The sequence below is a fragment of the Lipophrys pholis genome (assembly GCF_963383615.2).
Source record: "Lipophrys pholis genome assembly, chromosome: 23".
Classification (NCBI taxonomy): Eukaryota; Metazoa; Chordata; class Actinopteri; order Blenniiformes; family Blenniidae; genus Lipophrys; species Lipophrys pholis.
Genome location: NC_137645.1, coordinates 7,763,151 through 7,789,277, shown reverse-complemented (window position 1 = coordinate 7,789,277; position 26,127 = coordinate 7,763,151). Strand labels below are relative to the sequence as shown.

The window sequence follows — 26,127 nt, the reverse complement described above, 5'->3', positions numbered from 1 at the left end:
GTTGCGTTCCTCACCCCCGGTTTCACTGAGACAACTCTCATCGTTTTCAGAAAGTTCCACCTTGGGAGCTTGTTTTCAAAACCGTTTGGGAAAGTTTGCGTGTCCCAGTATTTCCACCGAGTTGGAGCATTTTCAAAAATGTGCATTGGGGGGGACACTTCCTACCGTCCATTGTCCTCAAACCACAGGACCTGGGAGTCTTTTTTTTTTTTTTTTTAATCTCGGGTAGCTTGTATGTCCTCCAGTTGTTTCTGCGCCGTCTCGAGATTAGAGACGCTTTAATCTGCGTCCCACATCTGAGATGACGAAAGCAACCAGGCTGGGTCCGGTCCAGCCTGTCCCGCGTCTTTCTGTTGACGTCTGTCTTTATTTATTTTATTTTATTTTAAAGCGTGTGTGTGTGTGTGTCATCACTTCCTGTGTGAATGAATTATTAATGAGATGGTGAGAACTATGGACTTCTGGCTGGATCATATTGGGGTTTATTTTACTGTTTTTTTTTTTTTTTATATATATATATATATATAGAGTTGAACTGAGGCAAATTAAGTAATCCGATTACCTACTCTCATTTGGTAGTACCAACAGGACAGGAAGTTAACCTGAAACGAGTTATAATGACTCAACAATTGGTTTTCTTTGGATTTTTTTGGGGGGGGGGGGGGGGGTACGTCAAAGATTTAGATTATTTCACCTTTTTGAGATTGTGGATTTATTGTAAACGTAATGGAGATTAATAAAAATTACGACAAAAGGCACTTTATTTTCTCGAACTGAGGCAACAGCTGCCGGCTGTATATGAAGACTTTGTGTCCGTACGGGCGAACTTGACCTTTCGCGTCCGCCCACATTCGTTTGAAACCGTTTCACCATCAGCCAAGAAAAGAGCTCGCCGGCCATTACGGTCCTTGAGTCTTCTGTCGCCATTTAACTTGAAGCCGGCGTGAGTCATCTTCTGCCCCCCCCCCCCCCCACACACACACACACACACAGGCCTGTTGCCTACACGCCTGCCGACGTCTCTCGCGATTCTATTGACACCGCGGGTGAAATGGGATGATAATCCCGCCAAATGCCCTTAACTAAGCTGAATTTCCACTGGCAATATTGAGCTTCACAAAACCCCTAAGAGTAATAATGAGAGCATCAACTCTGTGAATGTCAAGTAAGTTAATAAGGAATCGACCTCACCCCCCCGGGTGGGGGGTGGGGGGGGGGGGGGGGTGGGGGGGGGGGCGACAGCCGAAGTGCAGGAAGTCATTATCGCTGAAACACTGCTGCGCTCGTCATCGTTAATGCCGACCGTCTTCGCTCCGTCCGAGATTCTTAATGGAAGTGGTCCTCCTTCGGAGCCTTCAGGGAGTGAAGACCGCACTTAGAGCCCCCCCCGGTGGACGCTTTACGCGCTTCCTGTCAAGAGAGGGAAAGATGGCCGACGGCCGACGCCTCGGCTTCTTGCGAGCTTTGCTTTACGGAGGTCTACAGTCCTTGCCGAAGGGCCCCCGTCCACATCAGACAAAACGATAAGTTTTATTTTTTCCTCTGAACGCGGCTCAACACGATGCCGAAGGGCGTGCAGTACATATGCCAGGCCTTTAGGGGCGCTGTGACTCACCAAATCCAAGACCCGACGTCATCGGTTTTCCGCAGACGTGCGCCATCTTTGCCGTCCACACTCGCGCTTTAGAATTTTAGAAACACTCTGATGTTTCAAATGAAAACGCGCCGTTTCATGTTTACACAGCAACTTTTTGAAAACAGTTGGCGTTACCGCGGGGGTGGCAGAAATGTTGAAAACAGTGGCGTTGGCGTGCTGGGCCACGGCGTGATCGTTTTTGAAATCAAACCACACGCACGTGTGTGTGTGTGTGTACAGAGAACATCATGGTATAAAGCATTATGGAGTTGGATTGTTGTCATGGGTGATTCTCAATGATAAAGCCACCAAGTTTTCCAAAAGTTGCGTTTTCCCCGTTTCATTGAGACGGAGTTGGCGTGGTGTGTTTTTCAAAAGTTGCGTTTTTCCCTCGTAGCGTGGAGACGAACTCTGAGCATTTCTTTTTAAAGTTGAGTTTTCCTACGATTTCACGCGAGCCAAATCTGCGTTTTCAAAAAGTTGCGTTTTCCCAGTTTCTGTGGAGACAGGCTCTTAGCATTTTTTTTTTAAAAAGTTGCATTTTCCTTTGTTTCCATAGGGATGGATTCTGCGTTTCTGAAAAGTTGCATTTCAAAAAGTTGCATTTCCCCCCCCCCCCCCCCCCCGTTTCTGTGGAGGCGGGGCTCTTGGCATTTTCGAAAAGTTGCGTTTTCCCCCAGTTTACGTGCAGACGGCATCAGAGCCTTTTTCTGAAAGTTGCGTTTTGCCTCGTTTCCACGGAGACTTAAGTTCCGCGGAAACTCATTTTCGAAAAGCTCCACCCCTGTCGCCATTTTCAAAAAGTTGCGTTTTTCTGTGTCGTCATGTACACAAACCCCAAACGCTACAAAAAATGTTCCATTTTAACTTGAGAAGTGTTTGTCACTTAAGCGTATCTTATCATTCTACTCATTTCTATTCCGATTTACAATAAACTTCCATTTTCAAAAACTTGCGTTCAATGACATAAATGAGTATTATTTTTCCATAAGATCATGATTTTTGCTGCTATACCTTCCTTTCACGGTTCGTTCAGATTCCAAGCCAAGTGAATCGTATCGGTGAAAACCGAATGTTGCTTTCGAAAACTTTTTAAAAAAGTTTCAGCTGACTCGAGACGTCGTGTTTTAGCCGAGTCGTCGTTTTGGAGACGTGAAATGCTGAAGCCGGCCGTCCTCCTTCGCGTCGCAGCGGTTCGCCAGTGCACGCGGTGAAAGATGCGAAATCGCCGTCCGCGCGGCCCGCTCGATAAAAAAAGACGTGAAAACACAACATATTGTTAAATATCACAAGGGCGGCGCTTTTTCCTCCCTCGTTCGCTGCAGCCAGAAATCCACACGGTCTGCTTTCCCCTGCCATGACTCACTCTTTTTAGGAGGAGGAGGAGGAGGAGGAGGAGGAAGAGGAGGAGGAGGAGGAGGAGTTGCTTGTTTTGGACGCCGTACTGACGGTGCGGTTTCTCCCGCGCCGCCCGAATGACAGTCGCCCTCGACAGCTGTTGACGCTGAGACGTGCGCTTGTTTGTGGAACACGGCCGTTAACACGCCGCGCGATCGCCCGGGATGTGGCTTCCTGTTGAGCGCGTTTGTCGTTTGGCGCCAGTTTTCAACACGTGGATGAGGAGTTGTGGTACGTTCGACGTCTCGACTTTTTAGAAAATGCTCCGACTCCATCTCCTTAGAAAGTTGGGGGGAAATGCAACTTTTTGAAAATGCTCCGACCTCCATCTCAGAAAGTTGGGTGAAATGCAACTTTTTGAAAATGCTCCATCTCCTTAGAAAGTTGGAGGAAATGCAACTTTTTGAAAATGCTCCGCCTCCATCTCCTTAGAAAGTTGGGGGGAAATGCAACTTTTTGAAAATGCTCCGACTCCATCTCCTTAGAAAGTTGGAGGGAAATGCAACTTTTTGAAAATGCTCCGACTCCATCTCCTTAGAAAGTTGGGGGGAAATGCAACTTTTTGAAAATGCTCCGACTCCATCTCCTTAGAAAGTTGGAGGGAAATGCAACTTTTGAAAATGCTCCGACTCCATCTCCTTAGAAAGTTGGGGGGAAATGCAACTTTTTGAAATGCTCCGACTCCATCTCCTTAGAAGTTGGGGGGAAATGCAACTTTTTGAAAATGCTCCGACTCCATCTCCTTAGAAAGTTGGGTGAAATGCAACTTTTTGAAAATGCTCCGACTCTATCTCCTTAGGATGTTGGGGGAAATGCAACTTATTGCAAATGCTCAGACTCCATCTCCTTAGAAAGTTGGGTGAAATGCAACTTTTTGAAAATGCTCCATCTCCTTAGAAAGTTGGGGGAAATGCAACTTATTGCAAATGCTCAGACTCCATCTCCTTAGAAAGTTGGGTGAAATGCAACTTTTGAAAATGCTCCATCTCCTTAGAAAGTTGGAGGAAATGCAACTTTTTGAAAATGCTTCGACTCCATCTCAGAAGTTGGGTGAAATGCAACTTTTTGAAAATGCTCCATCTCCTTAGAAAGTTGGAGGAAATGCAACTTTTTGAAAATGCTCCGACTCCATCTCCTTAAAGTTGGGGGGGAAATGCAACTTTTGAAAATGCTCCGACTCCATCTCCTTAGAAAGTTGGAGGGAAATGCAACTTTTTGAAATGCTCCGACTCCATCTCCTTAAAGTTGGGGGGGAAATGCAACTTTTTGAAAATGCTCCGACTCCATCTCCTTAGAAAGTTGGGGGAAATGCAACTTTTTGAAAATGCTCCGACTCCATCTCTTTAGAAAGTAGGGGGAAATGCAACTTTTTGAAAATGCTCCGACTCCATCTCCTTAGAAAGTTGGAGGGAAATGCAACTTTTTGAAAATGCTCCGACTCCATCTCCTTAGAAAGTTGGGGGGAAATGCAACTTTTTGAAAATGCTCCATCTCCTTAGAAAGTGGGGGAAATGCAACTTTTTGAAAATGCTCCGACTCCATCTCCTTAGAAAGTTGGGGGGAAATGCAACTTTTTGAAAATGCTCAGACTCCATCTCCTTAAAGTTGGGGGGGAAATGCAACTTTTTGAAAATGCTCCGACTCCATCTCCTTAGAAAGTTGGAGGGAAATGCAACTTTTTGAAAATGCTCCGACTCCATCTCCTTAGAAAGTTGGGGAAATGCAACTTTTTGAAAATGCTCCGACTCCATCTCTTTAGAAAGTAGGGGGAAATGCAACTTTTTGAAAATGCTCCGACTCCATCTCCTTAGAAAGTTGGAGGGAAATGCAACTTTTTGAAAATGCTCCGACTCCATCTTCTTAGAAAGTTGAGGGGGAAATGCAACTTTTTGAAAATGCTCCGACTCCATCTCCTTAGAAAGTTGGGGGAATGCAACTTTTTGAAAATGCTCAAACTCCATCTCCTTAGAAAGTTGGGGGAATGCAACTTTTTGAAAATGCTCAAACTCCATCTCCTTAGAAAGTTGGGGGGAAATGCAACTTTTTGAAAATGCTCCGACTCCATCTCCTTAGAAAGTTGGGTGAACGCAACTTTTTGAAAATGCGCCGACTCCATCTCCTTGAAAGTTGGAGGGAAATGCAACTTTTTGAAAATGCTCCAACTCCGCCTCCTTGGAAACGCAGGAAAACATAACTTTTTCAAAACACACTGACTCTGTCTCCATGAAAACGGGGGGGGGGAAGCAACTTTTGAAAATGCTCCAACTCCATCTACTCAGAAAGTTGGGAGAAACACAACTTTTTAAAAACACAACTTTTTGAAAACGCTCCGACTATGTCGCCATGAAAATGGAGGGGGGGGGGCATGATGCAACTTTTTGAAAATTTTCCATCTAAACTGGGGAGCGCTGCTTCTGTTCACGCGCGCCACAGTCGCTCGCAGTAACTGGTTTGTTCTGCACATGCTCAGTAGACGAACGATAAGAACAATGACTTTTTTACCGCTTGTTTACCTTTTTACTTTGGGATCACACATTTGAAGCAGCGGCCCCATTTATTTATTTTTTTTTTTCTTATTATTATCCCAAAACATTGTTTGAATTCCAAACTTTTCCCCAGGCCTGGGGTGAATGTTATTCTAATTGAAAAAAAAAAGGTTTCCAGGAATTTCGTGACTGTGGGAAACGGAGAGAAAACCGACGCAGCTGTCAGATACTGCGCGGGGATATTAGGGGGGGGGGGGGGGGTGCCTTTTAAAAAAAAAAAAAAAAAAACGTATACATTTTTAGGGATAGAGAGGACTTTTGTCCCCAGTCTGTAGAAAGCAGGTCGTGTGAGTTTTCCGTGAAGTAGTACTCGCTCTTCAAAGCCCCGCGGCTACAACCCTGTGGTTTGCGTAAATCCACGGCGAAGAGGCGGGAGGCGTGCGCGGAGACACACGAGCCCCCGGCAGACGGTTTCATGTACGCGGCACACGCCCTCAGACGGGACCAATTTATTGAAGTCCGTTTAAAGAAGCTCGTTACTCGCCACCGAAAAGCACCCCCCCCCCCCCCCCCCCCCCTCCTTCCTCCTCAATCCCTCCTCTTCCTCCCTCCAAGAGACTTTTTTTTTTTTTTTTTTACATTTGAGGAATTTCCTGTGTTGTGGAGGACGGTACCGGCCCACACACACTCGCACACGCGCCATCGTCAGCATGGCGTGTGTTTGCCGCGTATATATATATATATATATATATATATGAAAACGCACGGCGAGATGGTGTGACGCTCTTTTTTCACCAAACCGTGTTTTTAAAAAAAAAAAAAAACACGTTTTTTTGTTCCTCTCTCGAAAGGACGATGGAAGGACCCGCCGGCGTTTTACAGCCGAGATAAAGAAAGCAGCTTCTTTTAAACATGAAACGTGAGCGGATCCGGTGATGGAGAGCAGGACGTTGGTTTTTTTTTGGGGGGTGTTGAATGGAATTAATTCAAGCTGGAAGAACAAGTTGAGAAAACTGAAAAATTCCAGGGAACTTGAGGATTGAATCCTAACTGATTTTATTTAATTTTTTATTTTTTTCAACTTTTGAACAAATTCCAACTCTAGTATTGGGATACTCTGATCCTGGTCTTGTCTTGATTCCGTCTCGGATCCTGAAATTCTTAGTCTCGACTTGGTTTTGTCCCTTTAAAGTCTTGGTCTTGGTCTTGGGATGCTCTGGTCTTGGTCCTAACTCTGTCTCTATCCCTGAAGTCTTGGTCTTGTAATGGTCTTGGGATTATCTGGTCTTGGTCTCGGACCCTTCAAAGTCTTGGTCTTTTCTTGGTCTTGGGATGCTCTGGTCTTGGTCTTGACTCTGTCTCTACCCTTAAGTCTTGGTCTTGGCTCCTTAAGACTTGATCTTGTAATGGTCTTGGGAATATCTGGTCTTGGTCTTGACCCCTTAAAGTCTTGGTCTTTTCTTGGTCTTGGGATGCTCTGATCCTGGTCTTGGTCTTGATTCGGTCTCGGATCCTTAAAGTGTTGGTCTCGGTCTTAAGATTCTCTGGTCCTGAGCTTTACTCGGTCTCGGCCCCTTAAAGTCTTGGTCTTGACTGGTCTCGACCCCTGAAATTCTTAGTCTCGACTTGGTTTTGGCCTTTAAAGTCTTGGTCTGGTCTTGGGATGCTCTGGTCTTGGACTTGGCTCTGTCTCCTGCCCCTTAAAGTCTTGGTCTTGTATTGGTCTTGAGATTATCTGGTCTTGGTCTTAACTTGGTTTAGATCCCTTTAAATCTTGGTCTGGTCTTGGTCTTGGGATTATCTGGTCTTGTCTCGACCCTTCAAAGTCTTGGTCTTTTCTTGGTCTTGGGATGCTCTGGTCTTGGTCTCGACTTGGTTTCAGCTACTTGGTACTTATCTGGTCCTGGTCTCAGATTAGTAGTCCTGGTCTCAGATTAGTGGTCCTGGTCTCAGATTAGTAGTCCTGGTCTCAGGTTAGTAGTCCTGGTCTCAGATTATCGGTCGTGACTGCAGCACTTGCCAAACTCAACATACTTTGTTCAGACAGCATCACTTTATCAGTCGGGCAAACTGAAATCTTAAAAATGTTCTAAGTGATTTCAACTCGGTACCTTTTGTTGGACCGGCTCGTCATCCCGCCATATTAAGTTGTGCCAACTCGTTGTATTTTGTTAAGATTACATCAGTTTATTAGTTTGAATTCGTAAGAATTGGCAGTGATGTCATCAGTGTGGTGTTGAGTTGTTTTTATTTTTTTTGACTCATGTTCCGTTAATTCCCAACATTCTCACGTACCAAAAAGCATTCTGGCTTCCTGTGTCTTTTACGGCGCAGTTTAAGCGGAATCGCTAAACGTGACGCAGCCTTGGGCCGAAAATAGATGAGCAACTTGAAGTTCAAACAGCTTGCGGCGACTCAAATCCCCCCCCCCCCCCCCCCCCCCCCCTTACCCCCCCCCCACCCCCCCACGACTGAAGAGAGTCTGGACGGGATCATCGGCTTTGTTGCGCGCCGTGGTCGCAGACTGAGACCATCATTGTCAGCTTAGCCGTGATGTGTGACTTTAAGCTGGCTGAAAGATCACAAAACAAGCGGGGGGAAAGCGCCGGCGCAGTCTAATAACCACTTCCTCGATTAATTTGTGAGGTATTAGGTGGAGAATGGAGACAAAGGCTGGATACATGGTGTTTTTAGAGGTAGAAGGCTCTTGTACGAGTAGGGATGGGTACCTTTCACATTGGAACCGATACGGTACGATACCCAGTACCTGGGAATCGGTACCAGTACTCAACGGTACCAATTTTGGTACTTTTGTGTGTTTATGTGGTAATAAATGTTCTTTTTTTTTTTTTTTTAACCTCCCAAGACCTGAACTAGTTTAGTACTGTGGTCTGGACAACCCAAAATAACGGGCGTGCAGCGCCGCGTTCAAGTCCGGCTTCGGAAAATTCGCCTACTCTTCCACTCACAGTCACAAGGATGCGTTCAGGCACCGAAAAATGTCGACGGAATTCGGTCAGTACCTTTTAAAAGTACCGAATTCGGTACCCATCCCCATATGAGACCACAAAGACGCGTTGAGGGAAGAAACTCATCAGACTGGAAGGTGTTGGAGATCAAAGTCAAAGCAACTCTTGAGCAAAAAGTCTTTCATCTGGCGAAATGACAGATTTCAGTTTTTCTAAATACCCCTGAACTGTCTGGATTGTCTAGGTTCCTCATCAGCTGGACCGACGGTTCCCCGACTCGCTGCTAACCTCTGAGCACTCGGCCAGATCAGTGGGGATTTGTGTAATTAGATTACCGTGGCCTTAAATCTAATCACCGTTTGTTCACAACCGAGCGGCGTTTCTGGATCATTTCAAATCGGCGCGGCGGAGTCGGTCGTGTTTTTTGGACGCGCGCCTCGAGAGAAAAAAGATGTCTTGCCGGTGAGGGTCCTGGCGACGCCCGCGATGACCCCGCCGTCAAGTCTTTCCGCGCGTCTGCCAGTTCCAGAGATTACGCGGTCTGTCCGGGGGGAAAGTATTAACATGGCGGCGACGCCGAGGCTTAGGGGTTAACGTGCGCATGCAGGCAACATAAACAAACATAAAATAGTCCCGGTGAAGTTTGAGTAAATGCGCTCCGGATTGTCACGGTGTTGGATGACTTTGCGTTTGGGTTCAGCTTGTAGAGCAAGGATGAAAGGTTGGTAGTTCAATCCCCATCCATCTGGACCGTGTGTGGAAACGTTGTCGGGACCTCAGTTTGCGCGACAACGGTGCCCGGAGTCACTGAAAACGCAACTTTTTGAAAACGCTGAAAAACTGTTAAGCATCTTTTATCTCTTTTACAAAAAAAAAACAAAAAAAAACATGGCATCTTTATAAGTGAAAATGCATCGTTTTTGCGTTTTGGTTTTAGAAAATATTTGCGTTTATGCAACAATATTTATGAAAACGATGTCAGTGTCACGCAAACAGCAGAAACGCTTAAAAAGATGCGGTTGGCATGCGCAGCAGCCATTCTATGGCGACAAAACTTTTTTAAAATTTGTGTCGTCCACGGTTTCCTCAGAGATGGCGTGTTTTTAAAAAGTTGTGTTTTCCACCATTTTCTCGGAATTGGAGTTTTTTTTTTTTTTTTTTTTAAAGTTGCATTTTCCACCATTTCTATCGAGACGAAGCACTTTCAAAAAGTTGCGTTCTCCACCGTTTCCACCGAGACGGGAGTGCTTTCGAAAAGTTGCGTCTTCCGCGGCGACGGAGCGTTTTCGACAGGCTCCATCTCGGTGGCCCTTTTTCAAAAAGTTGCGTTTTCAGTGACTCCGACCAGGTTTTGTTGTGGAAACTAAACCTTTGTTTTGACGCCTCACTATGGGCTCGACCTTCTCCTCCCGTTCCCCCGAAGGTGACGAGGGATTCTGAGGTCAAGAGAGCGTCTTTAGTTTTTCCTCTGTCGGGGGACGTCGGTATGTCAACCTCCGCAAACCAACAATATTCTAGAGGAAATCTAGAGAAGAACACAAGGAAACAGTAGTTTATAGAAAATGCGTTTATCGATGTGAGGAGTCGGGCGGAAGGCAACCGTGGACGCAGTAAAAGCCGCCTTGTCAATTATTAGGGGGGGCCCGTTTCCATGACAACGGTGCTCGGAGCCACTGACAACGCAACTTTTTTTGACAACGATTGGACTCCGTCTCCATGGAAACAAGAGGGGAAGAAAACGCAGCCATTTTGGCACACTCCTAGTAGTGTGTTACCGTGGCAACCATAGGGAAAAGTTACTTTTTGAAAAAGGATTGGACTCTGTCTTCATTAAAACAGGGGGGGGGGGGGGGGGGGCCGCAACTTTTTGAAAATGCTTTAAATGGAAATGGGTGAAAACACAACTTTTTGGAAATGCCTTTGTCGCCATGGAAACAGGTGAAAATACAACTTTGTGAAAACTCCCTTGACACCGTCTCCATGGAAACGGGTAGAAAAAACCTACTTTTTAAAAACTTTTGACTGCATCCTCATGAAAACGGGTGGAAAATACAACTTTTGAAACGGGTGAAAATTGCAACTTTTAGAAAACATTCCAACGCCGTCTCCATGGAAATGAGTTGAAACGGAACCTTTTCAAAACACTCCGAGTCCGTATCCGGGCAAACCTGAGGGAAAATCCACTTTTTGACAACGGAGGCTGGATTGGCAGGATTATAGAGCGTTGTTCTGGAGAGTATTGTTGTTGGATGCTTTATTTTGAAGCCTCGTCAGGAGGTTTGTGGACAAAGTCAACGAAACCGTGTCGGGCTGTGAAAGAAAGGCAAATCTGGATGAAGCCGTCCCGGGAAGATTCCACGGGTGGCGCAACGATTCATTCGATTGATCCTGATCACAGCGAGCTGCGTTCCGGTCTCACTGCTGGAGGTACGAGCAGGAAGCAGCTTCGGTGGCCACAGCGAGATTGACCCACCTTTTGGATTAGATGTTTGAATTTGCACCGGATTAAGTTAAAGGCGTCATTTTAATGCAAAATTCACTTTTTAAAAGGTTTTTCCAACAGTACTGATCGTCCCCATACCTGGACTGACGTCCCAGAAGTGAAGACAGTCTGTCCTCTCTCTCCCTGGCTTGTGTCAGTTTTAAAAAGTGTGTCGCTCCAACCAGCCAATCAGAACTCAAACCCTATAGAGTGTCATCGGGGGGTTTAGCCAATCCCAATCAAGGTCGGCTCCTCCCTTTGACTCCTCCCACAGTTAGGCAGCTCTGCTCTGGCACATGGCGCCACGAGGGGAAGTACTTCCTCCTCTTCCCATAGATGGGCGTGTGTGGGCGGAGCCAGTCAAGATAACACAAGACACAGCAGATTCTGAATGGAGCTCCTATGATCCAATATTCAAAATGGAGGAAAATCGAGGAAAAGAGGGATTTTGGGGGGAATAAACTTTGAATACAACGTATCGAGACCAAAAAACTGTAAAATATAAGTCCTTTTCAAAAAAATCAAATAAAATCCGGGAGCGTTCGAGACCTGTTAAAACAAGGGTGTGGCTTAATGGTGCGTACGCCGTGCTCACACACACACACACATATAGGAGGCAAACAAAACGACGTATAATCCGCCGGCGGCGAGTTCAGCCCGATTGCCCCCCCCCCCCCCCCCCCGCGTGTTGACCGCCGGGGTTTGGTGGCGGATTGGTGTTAGCGCAGCTCTCGCATCTGCTTTCGGGGAGATTAGACGTTTTCCGGCCACGGCCCGCCGGCCCTTGCGGCGTCCAGGCGCAGGCCTTTAATCATCCCTGGCGGCCGCCGTCGCCGCCGTCTGAGCCTCCCTGAAGCTTTTCCCTTCCCTCCGTTCACCCCCCCCCCCCCCCCCGACGAGCCTCTCGACCTTCACGTTTTTTTTTTTTTTTTCCCTCTCCTTGTTTTTACACCGGGGGCTTCCGCGCTGCTCGGTTCAGCCTCTTTGGACTCTGACAGGCTGATTACAGCCTCACGCTGACGGCTCTCTCAGTTCTGCTGGAACCGGATCAGCTAATGACTAAGAGGGATGTGGACTTGCCCTTTTCTCTCTCCTCTTTTACAGTTTCTCTTTCTTTCTTTTTTTCCCCCCCCAAGTGGTTTCCCCTTTACACACTGGTTTTGTATTTGTGACTCAATTTTGTTGCTTTTTTAAAAGGGATGAAATTATAAAGTAATATTCCATCTTAAGAAATATGTGGTACCTGTCCATGTTCCAATGAATGAGTGAATTAAATCTTTTATTTAGGTTACAGTTCCAGTGCAGAAATAAAAATGTTATGCATTCCGTTTAAAAGCACTTCGAGGTTATTTTTGCCTATCCCTTAAACATCGGTAAAGTTACTCAAGACACCAGCGATACAAGTAAAAAAAACTAAACAGAAGTAATACAAAATAAGATAACAACTAAAACCCACTCTAACTTATACTTGATTATTTCTGATTTCAAAAAATTTTTCATTGTGACCATTAATTATTCTACATTTCAATGTTTTTCAACAAAAAATTTACGTCGTCGCTAAGTCCATCCCATAATTTGACTCCCAGAAATAAAACATCTTTATTTTTTAAAATGTTCTCACAGTATCTCTTTCTAAGAAAACTTTTCACTCGATAAAATATTTCTAATGTTTTTAATTCTACAATATCTACGAATTTAAATTCATGATTTTTCTGACGCCCCGTTCACGGAGAAGAATTGCATCATTTTTTTTTTTACGTTTTTTTTGAAAAGTTTCACGTCAATATGGTAGTGTTTTGAAAACGGCGTTTGCGCAAAAAATGGCAGAAACGCTGAAAACGATGCCGTTGGCATGGCAGGCCATGAGTTGGCGCTGTTGTTGTTTTTTCCAATGACACCACGCAGTCATGCGCACAGAGAACAACATGCTATACGCTGGTCGGAGCCGCTGGAGGCGCAACTTTTTGAAAATGCTTTCAATGGAAATGGGTGAAAACACAACTTTTTGGAAATGCCTTTGTCGCCATGGAAACAGGTGGAAATACAACTTTGTGAAAACTCCCTTGACTCCGTCTCCATGGAAACGGGTAGAAAAAAACCTACTTTTTCCCAAGGTGGAACTTTTCAAAAAGACTAACTCCTTGGAAACGGCGGGCGACAATACAACTTTTCAAAAACACTCCCAACTCTGTCTCTGTGGGAATGGGGGAAATAGCAACGCTTTGAAAATGATTTGACTCGGTCTCCGTGGAAATGGGGAGGAAAATGCAACTTTTTGAAAATTCTTGGATTCCATCACTGTGGAAACGGGGTCAAACTGAACTTCTCGAAATCGCTCCGACTCTTGTCTACATGGAAATGGAGAAAACTAAACTTTTTGAAATCGCTCCCACACCATCTCCATGGAAACCAGTGAAAATGCAACTTTTTAAAAATGCTTCTACTCGGTCTCTGCTGAAACATGATAAAACACATATTTTCTAAAACACTCCGACGGCGTCTCTGCAACCGCTCCGACTCCACCCCCATGGAAACGGGGAATAACACAACTCGGTCTCCATGGAAACGGGAGAAAACGCAACTTTTTAAAAACGCTCCATTTCTGTCGCGGTGAAGACGGGAGGCCAAACGCAACTTATCTGAAATGGTGCTACTGCACACGCTCACCACGATTTTCATGACCAACGGCCAACAGCAGCCTCTAGTGGCCCAACCCTGCGAACTACACCGTTTTCAGCATTTCGCCGTGTAAATTAAAAACTTTTCACAACCAATGGAATAATCGCCCTTTTTGGAATCGATTTTGAAACCAGTCTGTTGCCGCGTGCATGTTGGTCAGCAAGTTTAACAGCCCCTCCAGCATTTTCACAAATAACCCGTCTGGGTTCTAAATCTGTTTGTTTCTTTTTCGACTGTAATGATTTGTTTTGGGTTTTTTTTTTTTTTCATTCTTTTCCCCAAGCTGAGCTCATATTTTCTGTATTTATTCACAACTTTGACGTGTCTTGTAAAACCGCTGATGGATGACTTGAATGGGACCATTGTGAGTACCCCACCCCCCCCTAACCCCACCCCCACCCACTCCCCCACCCCCCCACCCGCACTATAAATATATTTGACTTCATGTGGCCTGAGGTTGCAGTAACGAGGATTCGGCTGGTCTGTGCGCTTCAGCTCCGGCCTCTGCAGTCCCCCCCCCGTCCCCCCCCCCCCCCCCCCCCCCGTCCTCCTCTCGTTTTCTCCGTCTTTGTTTCACTCACTGCTGCAGTCGGCCATGCCTGCAAATGAGCGCCGGGACAGAGCGATTATTCAGCACGGGGTGCAAACCCCCCCCCCACCCCCCCCACCCCCACCCCTCCTCCTTTGGCAGTGTCATGCCTAAATGTTTCATGCATCCATAATGTCTCCTCCAGCCAAAGAGCAGACAAAACACAAAGAGGGGGATGAAATTTCTCGGATTGAGATGCTCTTTTATCTCGGAACCCGGTTCCCTCGAGGGGGGTTAGGGGGGATGGGGGGTGGCTGCGGCGGCGGTGGCGGCGGCGGATGAGCTCCGTATCCCTTTCAAACATGAATTAATGTGACTGACACACAAACACACGCACGCGTTCCCTGTCGTCGTCGTCCCCCCCCCCCCCCACCGCCGCGCCGCCCCGCCCCCCACCCGATCGGGCTTTAGACTCCGGCGAGGCTGCAGAGAGGGGCGTGTGCAGCGGCGGCGTGCTTTCCAGACGTCTGTGTCAGTGTGGCACATGCCCCCTCTGACTCTCCTCTTCCTCTTCCTCTTCTTCTTCTCTCGCCGCAGAAGCCGCTGCCTCCCCGCCGCCGTGCAGACGAAGACGCCGGACTGACCGCTCCCCCACACCAGGTAAGACGGGATTCCAGTGTCCTGGGGTCCGTGTCGGCGGAGCGACGAAGCTCATGCTCTGACCAGCCGGGGGGGACGTTTCGTGTGTTTCCAAATGATTTTTTTCGTTTTCAGGGAAAGTTTTGCGTTTACACGTCAACGTTTTGAAAACCATGTAGTGTGCATGCCGGGCCACGAGTCGGCGCTGTTGGTTGATCCTGTCATGAAACCACACACGCAGAGAACAATACGCTACAGACGTTAACAATGGGAGAACACGGGACAAGACGATAAAGTTACATTATTACGGTGACTGTCAAAATAAAAGTGCCAAGTCCCAGGAGAATATGGACCGGGAGTCGTGACACTCTGGAGGAAACGTTGTTCTTATTGTCCGTCTACTGAGCGTGTGCAGAAGAACTATTTCCTATGGCTGCGGTGCGCATGAGCAGTAGCAGTGTTTCCTGTCGGAGCTTTTTCGAAAAGTTGCATCAAAAGATAAGGGTTTTTTTTTTTCATATAGAAGTTACGTTTTCTCCGTTTCCGCAGAGGCAGACTCGGAATGTTTTCGAAAAGTAGCATTTTCCCATGGTTTCCATGAGATGAAGTTGGGGCATTTTCGAAAAGTTGGGTTTTCTCCGATTGATATAGATTTTTTATCAAGGCGTTGAGTCTTTCCATGGTTTTGATGGAGTTGGAGCGCTTTCTAAAAGTTGCATCTTCCCCCATTGCTGTGGAGTGTGAGCATTTTTGAAAACTTGCATTTTCTCCGTTTCCACAGAGGTGGAATGTTTTTCAAAAAGTAGTTTTCCCCCCATTTCCCTGGAGTCAGAGCGTTTTTGAAAAGTTGGGTTTTCTCCCGTTGATACGCAGTCAGGGTGTTTTCAAAACGTTGCATTTTTCCACGGTTTCCATGGAGATGAAGTTGGGGCATTTTCAGAAAGTTGCATTTCCCCCCCATTGCCACTGAGTCAGTGTTTTCAAAAAGTTGCCTTTTTCTCCCATTTCCACGGCGATGAAGTCAGATTATTTTCAAAAAGTTTCCCCCCCCCACCCCCCGTTTCCACTGAGACAAAGTCGGGTGCATTTTCCAAAATTTCCTCTTTTGAGGGCCGTTTTCAAAAAGTTGCACCGTCAGTTAGCACTGATGTCCTGAACACCCAAAACGCTCCAGGAAGGTTTTCCGATTGTCGTTTCAAGACGTCGCCGCGGTCGTGTGAAAGCGGACGTTTCAAACTCCGGGACGTCGGGTCGTTTCCGTTCGGAAATACCGGCGATGCGTTCCGAGGCTGCGACCGCGGCGGCGCGCCGCCGTTGGCGGGTTGTCGGTGGCTTTTCCGCGTGGGGAGCGAACACCCTGGCCGAGCGAGACCGCGGGGCTCGGCCAATCGGCCGCTCGCAAAGTTGCGCGCAAGCAGCTGGCGGTGGAGCAATAAACACGCCAACTTTCCACTCTTTCATGTCTTTGATGTCTTTTCTTTTATCCCCCGTTTTGTTTTTGCCTCACTTTTATCTGCCCCTTCCTCCACCTCCATTTTTTTTTTTTTTTCCCTTCAAGTATGATAAACATGACTGAAATGTAATTGAGTACTGATGTAATTTATACAAATGTGGTCAAAAAGACGAAAACATTCAAACCATGAAAGATTATATCTATTTATTCTATTTATACTTTTTATTCCGGCATTTTCGCGGAAAAAGTCAGTTTCCCTGCTTGTGGCTCAGTAATGTCGTCTTCCTAATGGCAGAGTAGTGAGTTCCATCTCCCGTCTGTGTGTCGGAGTGCCCCTGAGCAAGGCACCGTGCCCTGAATGTGGGATTTCGTTGGAGTCTCTTTACGCTACGTAGTGAAGACGCAAAACTTTCGCAGTTTCGAGCGCGAGCATGGAATGGTGGTGAAAGCCACTGAAAACACAAGTTTTTTGAAGAAAAAAAAGCTGCACTCAAGATGGAACTTTTTGAAAATGCTCTCACTCTGTCTCTGAAAGGGGGGGGGGGGTAAACGCAACTTTGGGAAAAAGCTTGGTCTTCATATAAACGGGAGAAAAAGCAAATTTGAGGAAAAAAAACCCACTCAAATTCTGTGTCTGTGGAAAAGGGGAATATGCAACTTTTGGAAAAAGTCTTTATCGTCGTGGCAACGGGGGTGGGGGTGGGGGTGGGGTTGGTTCCGGGTCCGGCTCCATCTTGGTTAAATTAGGGGCAAAGCAACTTTTTTGAAAACATTCTGTCTCCGTGGGAACAGGGCAAAATGCAACTTTTTGAAAATGCTTGGTCTTTATGTAAACGGGGAGAAAATGCTAAATCATTTTTTTTCTTTTTTTTTAGAAAAGCTTCAATTCCTTTTTTATGAACATTTTTCAATTTTCAGTATGTCGATCACTCAACCACAATTTACTATTTGGTGAAAAAGATTTTTTTGAAAAATGGTACAAAAATAGCTTAAATAGCTGTAATTACCCTGCTCAGCTTTACAAAAACACCGCTCTTATGTGGCTCCCTTAAAAAAAAATAAATAAAAATGCATTCCTGAAGGTCAAAGTCTTTAAAAATCTGCACCTCGGGGCGTCATTTCAGGTGTCTGTGCTCACGTGTTGATTGATGAGGGTGGATATGATGTACACATGTAGACCGGTTCGGCCACGTGTCCCCAGTCTGAGCCGCTTTTTCACCTTGGGGGTGGAGGGGGGGGTGGGGTGGAGGGGGTGGAGGAGGTCGTAGAGACCGGCACCTGGTGCCGCTTCCTTTGCATAACCACGCAGGCGAAAGTCTGTCTGAACACGTAGATTACGCGTCGTGGAAACAGAGTGGAGGTCTTTCGTTTTGCAAAGTAACTCAGTAACTCGTCGAAGGGACACGCAGTACATATGCCAGGCCTCTGGGGGCGCCGTGACTCACGTGGACGATCGGCCAAAAAAACGGTGCGTTACTCTGTGTAAATACACTGAAATATGGGTACAATAGACTAAACGTATTTTACAGCCAATTAATTGAGAGACTTTGCAGGTTTCCTGGCAGTGGGTTGAAATGAAGGGAATATTTGAGGAAAGATCCACCTCAACTCTGAATCCAATCCGCGTTTCCTGTTGCTTCCTTTCACAACAGGAAATGAGTTTCTGGTCGGAGCGGTGGTGCCCCGGCCCCCCCGAGAGATTTAATGAAAAGTATTAAAATGACTCTAAAATCTTTACGATCTTCCCAGAGTTATTCTGATAATCCCGGTCCACATGTCTGATGCTGATAATGTGGATTCCTGGAAATGTTCCATTGAATTGGAAAATTAGGATTAATAAATATTAGTCACGAGGACTCTCCATGTTTTTGTTCATTTTATGATGAAACATATTAAACCAGTGGTGTTTTTAAAAGTGAGCTTGACCTCATTGAAAAAAAGAATACGTGGTGGGCGAGAACACAATACCGCCCTGTTTTATTGCAGTTTTTCTGCCATTTCGACGGAAACGGAGCATTTTCAAAAAGTTGCATTTTCCTTGTTTCAATGGAAATGCAGTGTTTTTAGAAGGTATTGTGTCCCCCACCCCCCGACACACACACACACACACACACACGTTTCCACGGAATCTGAGCATTTTCAAAAAGTTGCATTTTCTCTGAGTTTCAATGGAAACTGTTTTGCTTTTTTTTTCTCAAAAAGTTGCACATAACTAGTAGCAGAGTGTCACAGGGGGATGAGTTTTCTCTCCCATTTAAACGGAGATGGCGCATTTTCCAAAAATTCAGTATCCGCTGTCTATGCGGATTCTGAGCCATTTTCGGAAAGTTTCATTTTCCCTCGTTTCCACGGGGACAGAGTCTTGAGTTTTGTCACGATACTTTAAATAACCCCCCCCCCCCATTTCCAAGTCAACGGGCTTGGTATTGCTCTCAAAAGGTTTGCCTTTTCTCTTGTTTCCACAGACACGGATTTAGAGCATTTTCAAACCGCTGCGTTTTCAAAAAGTTGCGTTTTCAAAAAGTTGCGTTTTCAAAAAGGTTGCGTTTCAGTGACTCCGAGCACTGTTGCAGTGTAAAGAGACCTGAAATCACTATGAATTAGGCGTTTTTTTTTTCCTCACTTGAAATGTTTTTCATGTAAATGGGTCCTGAAACACACTTTAGGAACTGAATGGAAACAATCAGGATCCATGAATAAATTGCATCCGTTTGTTTTCGCCGGTGAGTCTCTGAGGAGCCCAGTGGCGTCGTGATCGGATGACGTGAAATGAATCACAGACGCAGTTACTCAGCGAACAGTCTTTCTTCATCTGAAAAGATTCGCTCCCCCCAAATCCTGCAGAATAATCACAAACAATGCCTCCAACCCCCCCTTCACCCCCCCCCCCCCCCTTCACCCCCCCCCCCCCCCCCCCCGCCCCCCACCTTCAACTCCCCGTGGCTTTGATGTATAAAACATGGTTCTGTTGTATGAAGGCGTGTGCTGGCCGGAGGGGGGGTGTGTGTGTGTGTGTGTGTGTGTGTGTGTGTGTGTGTGTGTGTGTGTGTGTGTGTGTGTGTGTGTGTGTGTGTGTGTGTGTGTGTGTGTGTGTGTGTGTGTGTGTGTGTGTGTGTGTGTGCACGCAGAAAGAGGCTGCCTGCATGAATTATAGATAAGGAAGTGTGTGTGTGTGTGTGTGGGGGGGGGGGGGGCTGGACCAACCACAGCTACTCAATGACCACAAATCTTCCTTCTTTCCTTCCTTCCTTCTTTCTGCTCCTTTCTCTTTCTGTCTGTCTGTCTGTCTGAGCTTCGTGAATGTTATGGACTAGCTGGAACCAGCAGGTGGCGTTAGTGCAACGTTACGAATGCCAACTATCATTGAACACAAGTGAAGAAGAAGGAAAATGGTCATCAGGGACGAAGAAGCTGCTAAGAGAGAGGGAAACAGTCATCCGAGACGAAGAAGCTGCTGAAAAGAGAGAGAGGGAAACAGGCATCAGGGACGAAGAAGCTGCTGAAGAGAGAGGGAGAAACAGTCATCAGGGATGACAAAGCTGCTGAAAAGAGAGGGAAACAGTCTTCGGGGACGAAGAAGCTGCTGAAAAGAGAGAGGGGAAACAGTCATCAGGGACGAAGAAGCTGCTGAAGAGAGAGGGAGAAACAGTCATCAGGGATGACAAAGCTGCTGAAAAGAGAGAGAGGGAAACAGTCATCGGGGACGAAGAAGCTGCTGAAGAGAAAGGGAGAAACAGTCATCAGGGATGACAAAGCTGCTGAAAAGAGAGAGAGGGAAACAGTCATCAGGGACGAAGAAGCTGCTGAAAAGAGAGAGAGGGAAACAGTCATCAGGGACAAAGAGAGCGGTGGGAAACAATGTAGCTGGATCGAACCATAAGATGGCGGTAGTGCAACTTTATGGAATTCAAACTGCCGTTAAACCCAAAAGACGAAGAAGAGGACTAACAGGTTTTTTGTTTGTTTCTTTTTTAAATCCACATACGTCGTGTTGAATCTTTTTACCGTGTCCTTTCAGCGCCAAGTGACACTGGGGTGACTGTTTTGAAAAGAGAGCAGGGGGAGGAGAGGTTTGGGACGACGTCTTTTTTCCCCTTCATAATTAATCCTGTAATTTGGCTGGATTTGAATGGATTCTTTCTGTTTCCGTCTCTCTCGGATAATCTGAACGTGAACCGTCCCCCAATCAGCTCCTTGGGTCCGAGCCAGGGCGTCATGGAAACGTCTCTTATCGCCTCCGTCGGCTCGTTGCAGGGAAACTTCCACCTCTGAGGCCTTTTCGCGCCGGCCCGAGGTCGGGACTCATTTCCTGTTTGCCTCGTCTCTGATGAAGAAGACAAATCTGTGGATTAGGGTTGACTCTGACCTCCTTCCCCGCCCCTCCTCCCTCCTCCTCCTCCTCCTCCTCTTCTTGTTTTGCCTCCTGTTTGACCCACTTGGCCTCTTCCTCCTCCTCCTCCTCCTCCTCCTCCTCCTCCTCCCGGGAGAAGTTAAAAGTCAGGACGAGTCCACCGCCGAGGTATTTGTCCGACTCGGCTCCCGTGTGACGACCGTTCCCTGCGACTGTTAGAAACATTTCGGTGCCGCTTTTATCCCGGCCACGCTCTTGTTGTTGGCGCGCTGTCCCGCAGGAGACATGACTTCCTGTTTAACCGTTTCTCATAATCCTCTTAGACGTCCATTTCGCCTCGTCTTTTTCTCAAGTCCTCTTAAATTGAATGAATAAACTCGCCGAACGACTTTACTGATGAGCTCATTCTCATTTGGCGGTGGATGAAAACTGGCAGGACTGTTGTAGGACTCAAGACCAGCAACAACACTTTTTCAAGATCTTGGTCTTGACATGGTCTTGGCCGCTTAAAGACTTGATCTTGGGACGCTCTCGTCTTGGTCTTGACTTGGTATCGGCCCCTAAAAGACCAAGACTTAAAGTCTTGGTCTTGGCCTCTTGAAGTCTTTGTCTTGTTTTGATCTTGGGGTAACCTGGTCTCGGTCTTGGTCTTGGTCAGTTAAAGTCTTGTTCTTGACTCTGTCTTGGCCATGTCTGGTCCTGGTCTTGACTGAGTCTTGGGATGCTCTGGTCTTGGTCTTGACTGAGTCTTGGTCTTGACTGAGTCTTGCGATCCTCTGGTCCTGGTCTTGACTGAGTCTTGGGATGCTCTGGTCTTGGTCTTGACTGAGTCTTGGTCTTAGGATGCTCTGGTCTTGATCTTGACTGAGTTTTAGTCTTGACTGAGTCTTGGTCTTAGGATGTTCTGGTCTTGGTCTTGGCTGAGTTTTAGTCTTGACTGAGTCTTAGTCTTAGGATGTTCTGGTCTTGGTCTTGGCTGAGTTTTAGTCTTGACTGAGTCTTAGTCTTAGGATGCTCTGGTCTTGGTCTTGGCTGAGTTTTAGTCTTGACTGAGTCTTGGTCTTAGTGTTGACTGAGTCTTGGGATGCTCTGGTTTGGTCTTGACTGAGTCTTTGTATTGACTCAGTCTTGGTCTTGACTGAGTCTTGGTCTTGGGATGCTCTGGTCTTGGTCTTGGCTGAGTTTTAGTCTTGACTGAGTCTTGGGATCCTCTGGTTTGGTCTTGACTGAGTCTTGGTCTTGACTCAGTCTTTGTCTTGACTGAGTCTTGAGATGCTCCGGTCCTGGTCTTGACTTGGTTCCCCTTAAAGTTTTCCAATTTAAAACCACAGATATGTAGATGTTCCTATGTGAAGTGGGAAACGATTCCATCGCCACTAGTTTCATTACAAAACCGTAGCGGGTCAGAAACCCGTCATGTCTTCCCAACATGTTGGACGTTTTCCGTCTTTCTAACGTGATATTCTCTAAATATTTGTCCTCCTTAATGGATCATCAACCTGAATTGCGGCTGAAGTTGCATTTCATAACGACAACATGAGGACCCCCCCCCCCCCCGCCATGTAATGTTCCTTTAAGTGGCTCTCTTTCCTCTCTCTTCCTGTGTTTTCCCCTCTTTCAGTCCTCTCTCATAAATCTGCCTCCTTCCTGTTTGGAGAGTGTCTGCTGTCTCTCTGTGTGTGTGTCTGTTTTCTGGAGCTGGCGTCCCCCCCGTCCCCCCCCCCCCCCCGGACAGGCCTTTCACACCGCTTTAACGTTAACAGGATGCTCTGTGTTTTACCTCCTTATAATCCCAAAAGCAGAGTATTTCTGTCTTTCTTGGTGTCTGGCTAAAGGCAGGGACCCCCCCCCCCCCCCACTCCCCCACCCCCTCCACCCTAACCCCCTCCACCCCACCCCCCCCCCCCCCCCCCCCCCCCCCCGCTGGCACACCACCAAATGGACCTATCCACGAACTTCTTAAGGACAGCTCACACTTGTAGTGGAAAATACTTCTTTTGGGATTACTCCACCATCCTACCATCGAAAGGCTATAGAAATCCAGTCCAATATTTCCACGTCGTTCACCGGCAGACGCAACTTTTTCGAATGTCCCAGACGTATAACCCGATCAGACCGAAGCTTTAACCTCTTTAAAACGCCATTTCCTGCGCCGCTGTACCCTGTCGTCCTCCCCCGCAGTGCGAGGACCCGGCTGGAAGAATGATGCCTTTATAGAAAGAAATCGAATAATGTTAACTTAGTTACAGGGCAAATTGTGTTCCCGGTATATGTAATGTGAATTCACGTGAAAATGGAAAACTTTCGTTGCGTTTTTTTTTTTTTTTGCCCTCGGAGCCACTGAAAATGTACATTTTGATTTTTAAAACTGCTGCCAAGCTGAAACTTTTTGAAAATGCTCTGTCCGTGGAAACGTGAGGGAAAAACACAAGATTTTGAAAATGCTCCTGCTGTCTCCTCGGAAAATTGGGGGAAAAAAAGCGAAACTTTTTGAAAATGCTCTAACGCCGTCTCCGTGGAAACTGGGGAATGTAATTTTCTTGAAAACGCGACGACTCCACCTCTGTGGAAACGGTGGAAAACATGACTTTTTGACAACGCTCTGTCTCCATGGAAATGGGAGGGAATGCAACTTTCTGAAAACGCTCAGACTTTGTCTCCGTGGAAACGGGGTCCAACGCAACTTTTTGATGATGCTCCGTCTCGGTGAAAATGGGAGGAAGCGCAACCTTTTGATGATGCTTCAACGCTGTCTCCGTGGAAATGGAGGCAACGCAACTTTTCGAAATCCTTTGAACGCCGTCTCCGTGGCAACAGGAGAGCGGTAACTTTACGAAAACGCGCCGCATCTGAAACGAAAATGTGTCTCAACTTAAAGCGTCGTTAATGGGAACCCGGCGTTAGCGGGACATCCGGCGGAGAGGCCGATAGTGCGAACGCTGATGAGAACACATCCGACTGTGTTTGTTGTGAACAGCTCGTCAGTGTCAGATTTAAAAAAAAAAAAAAAGGGGTGGAGGCTGCAGTTGGAAGCCGCCATGTAAATCTCTGATTTCCTCCACACCGTATCGTGACGCCCTAAACCGGGCGCCCCGTCATTTGATTTATTTGTCCCCAGGCGGTTTAAACTGGAACTCGTCCCCCATTGATCAGTGAGGACAGCTTGTTCATTTCGTTCAGGTGAGCGAACACGTTGCTGAAGTCTGGCGGCGGGAGGAGGCGCTCTCGGCGATGTGCTGATGTCAGCATGCTGACATGCTGATGCATGCCAGGAGTAATGGTTTTCCTTCTCACTGAGGTCAATGCACGGCCTCGGAGGAAGAGATCTGGGGGGGGTGGGGGGCGTTCACACGTAGCAAAAACCATCATATTCTAGCGTGGTTGGGCCTTTTGTTTACAACCGAATCGGAAAACTCCAACCAAAGTGGAGATTTAAAAAAAAAAAAAAAAAAAAAAAACTCTGTCAAGCTTAACATGTTTGAAAAGGGGTGGGAAAAACATACAGTATATACCAATATATACAGATTCAAATACACCAAATTAAGACCATTTTACAGCATATGTAGATTAAATTTATAATTCTAACGCAAATTTTTGGGTCAATATATACATACGATTAAAATAAAACAAAAAATAAAAATGTGTGTGTGTATATATATATATATATATATATATATATATATATATATATATATATATATATATACACACAACACCAATATACGTAATAAAGATTAAATACACAGACGTAATACAATCGGTGCATTTAATTAAAAACCGTAAATACCATTATGTACAGTTCAAATCAATAGAAAAACACCAACAAATATACTGATACTTACAGATAAACCCCTTGCGAGTAAATCGATCCATGTACACACACACAATGTACACACACTATATCTAATATACAGGTTAAATACACACATAATACAGCTTTACGGTCAAATCTAAACAGATTTGATTGAATACGCTACGAAAATCACTATATGTAAAGAATAAACGTTGGAAAGTAACCGTATCATCTGTATATATCAATATACTAGCAGAATAAATGAGGTAAGAACTAATATACCTTACAGTTTAAAGTAATATCCATTTTTCTTGCCTATTTGATGTAGTTATGTCCGCTGCCGGATCAACCCCGTGTTAAAACGTCCCCCTCCCCGTCCTCACCAGCAGCATCCAGGCCTTAAATGACACCCAGGAACCAGCTCTCGCTGTATCGATGCTTTAAATGGCTCGGCTCCCATTAGCCTACCCCCTTCAGTGTCGACAATCAGTTTACAAAACGTTGTAAAGGCCCAAGTCTAAGCTCTGTTATAACAATCTGAGTGCTCCTCTACTCCCGTTATTACGGTAATCCGTCTGCAGGAGCTCCTGCTTCTTGCAGAGTGTGTGTGTGTGTGTGTGAGCCGCTTCCCTCCACTTCATTCACACTCCGCTTCCGCCCCAGTCCTCCACATGTCAACACGCTGAGTCAGCAGCGGCATTAATCCGCTCATCAGCTGCTGGATGTTTGACGGCAGGTCGCGTATTATTCCCGACCCCGGAGTTGTTGGTGTTTTTAAATGTTGTGCCTTTAAAGCGGGATATTGTTGCTGGTTTATCTTTAACTTTGTGTCTATTATTAGTTAAAGAGGCTTATGCGTGAGCTCCAGACTTCAGGCTGCGTCATTGTGTTCACATGACGGGAGGAAAAGAAAAACGAAGAAATAGAAAATACGTTAAAGTAAAAGAAGGGAAAAATGAGAGCAAAAAAGAAAGGAATTGGACTAAAACAATAGAAAAAAGACGAAACGGGGAAATAAATATAATAAACAAAAAGTGAAAGGAAAAGAAAGGAAGATGTGGAAAAAAAAAAAAAAAAAAGGGAGGCAAGAGAAAGTAGAACAAGAATAAACAACAAAAGAAAAAAGGATGAAAGAAAGAAAGAAAGCTGTCAATAATCTGAATTTACGTTTCAAACTCTGGTGAAACACATTTAAACTTAGATAAGTGGAAATTCTTAATAACAATTCTGCTTCTAAATGGAAAAGATTTAAACCCGTTTTAATGAAAAGTAAAGTTTGGTTTTAATTTGACTGAAACTGTTATTAACATGTAATCATTAACACATAACATGTAAGATGTCAGATCACAGGAAATCAAGGTGTTTTTTTTTTTTAAAGCAGACACACACACACACACACACACACACACACACACACACACACACACACACACACACACACAGAGGATTAAGGCCTATCGAGGCTCCATCCTCCCTCTTAAATGGATGCTGACATTCCGACGGGAGCGGCGGCGCTCCATGGAGGCGTGATGTGTGACCCAGATTGGGGGGGGGGGGGGGCACCCACCCGGATTAGAGCCTGGGTGGGGCCGTCGGTGGGGAGGAGGAGGAGGGAAAAGCAGGTCTGCGAGAGCGAAGGAAGACAAAAGCTGGATAAACTCGGCCAGATGAGCCACACCTTTGGCGAACCCTGGCAGCTCAGATGTGATCGT

General features: G+C 46.1%; 1 protein-coding gene across 1 annotated transcript in view; it reads left to right on the top strand.

Annotated features, from left to right (window-relative positions):
- LOC308127605 (microtubule-associated protein 2-like) overlaps positions 1–26,127 on the top strand; it is a 51,837-nt gene that overhangs the window by 9,613 nt on the left and 16,097 nt on the right. Inside the window, 1 exon segment of the mRNA XM_080492738.1 lies at positions 14,777–14,839. The gene's annotated coding sequence lies outside the window, so the exon portion shown is untranslated.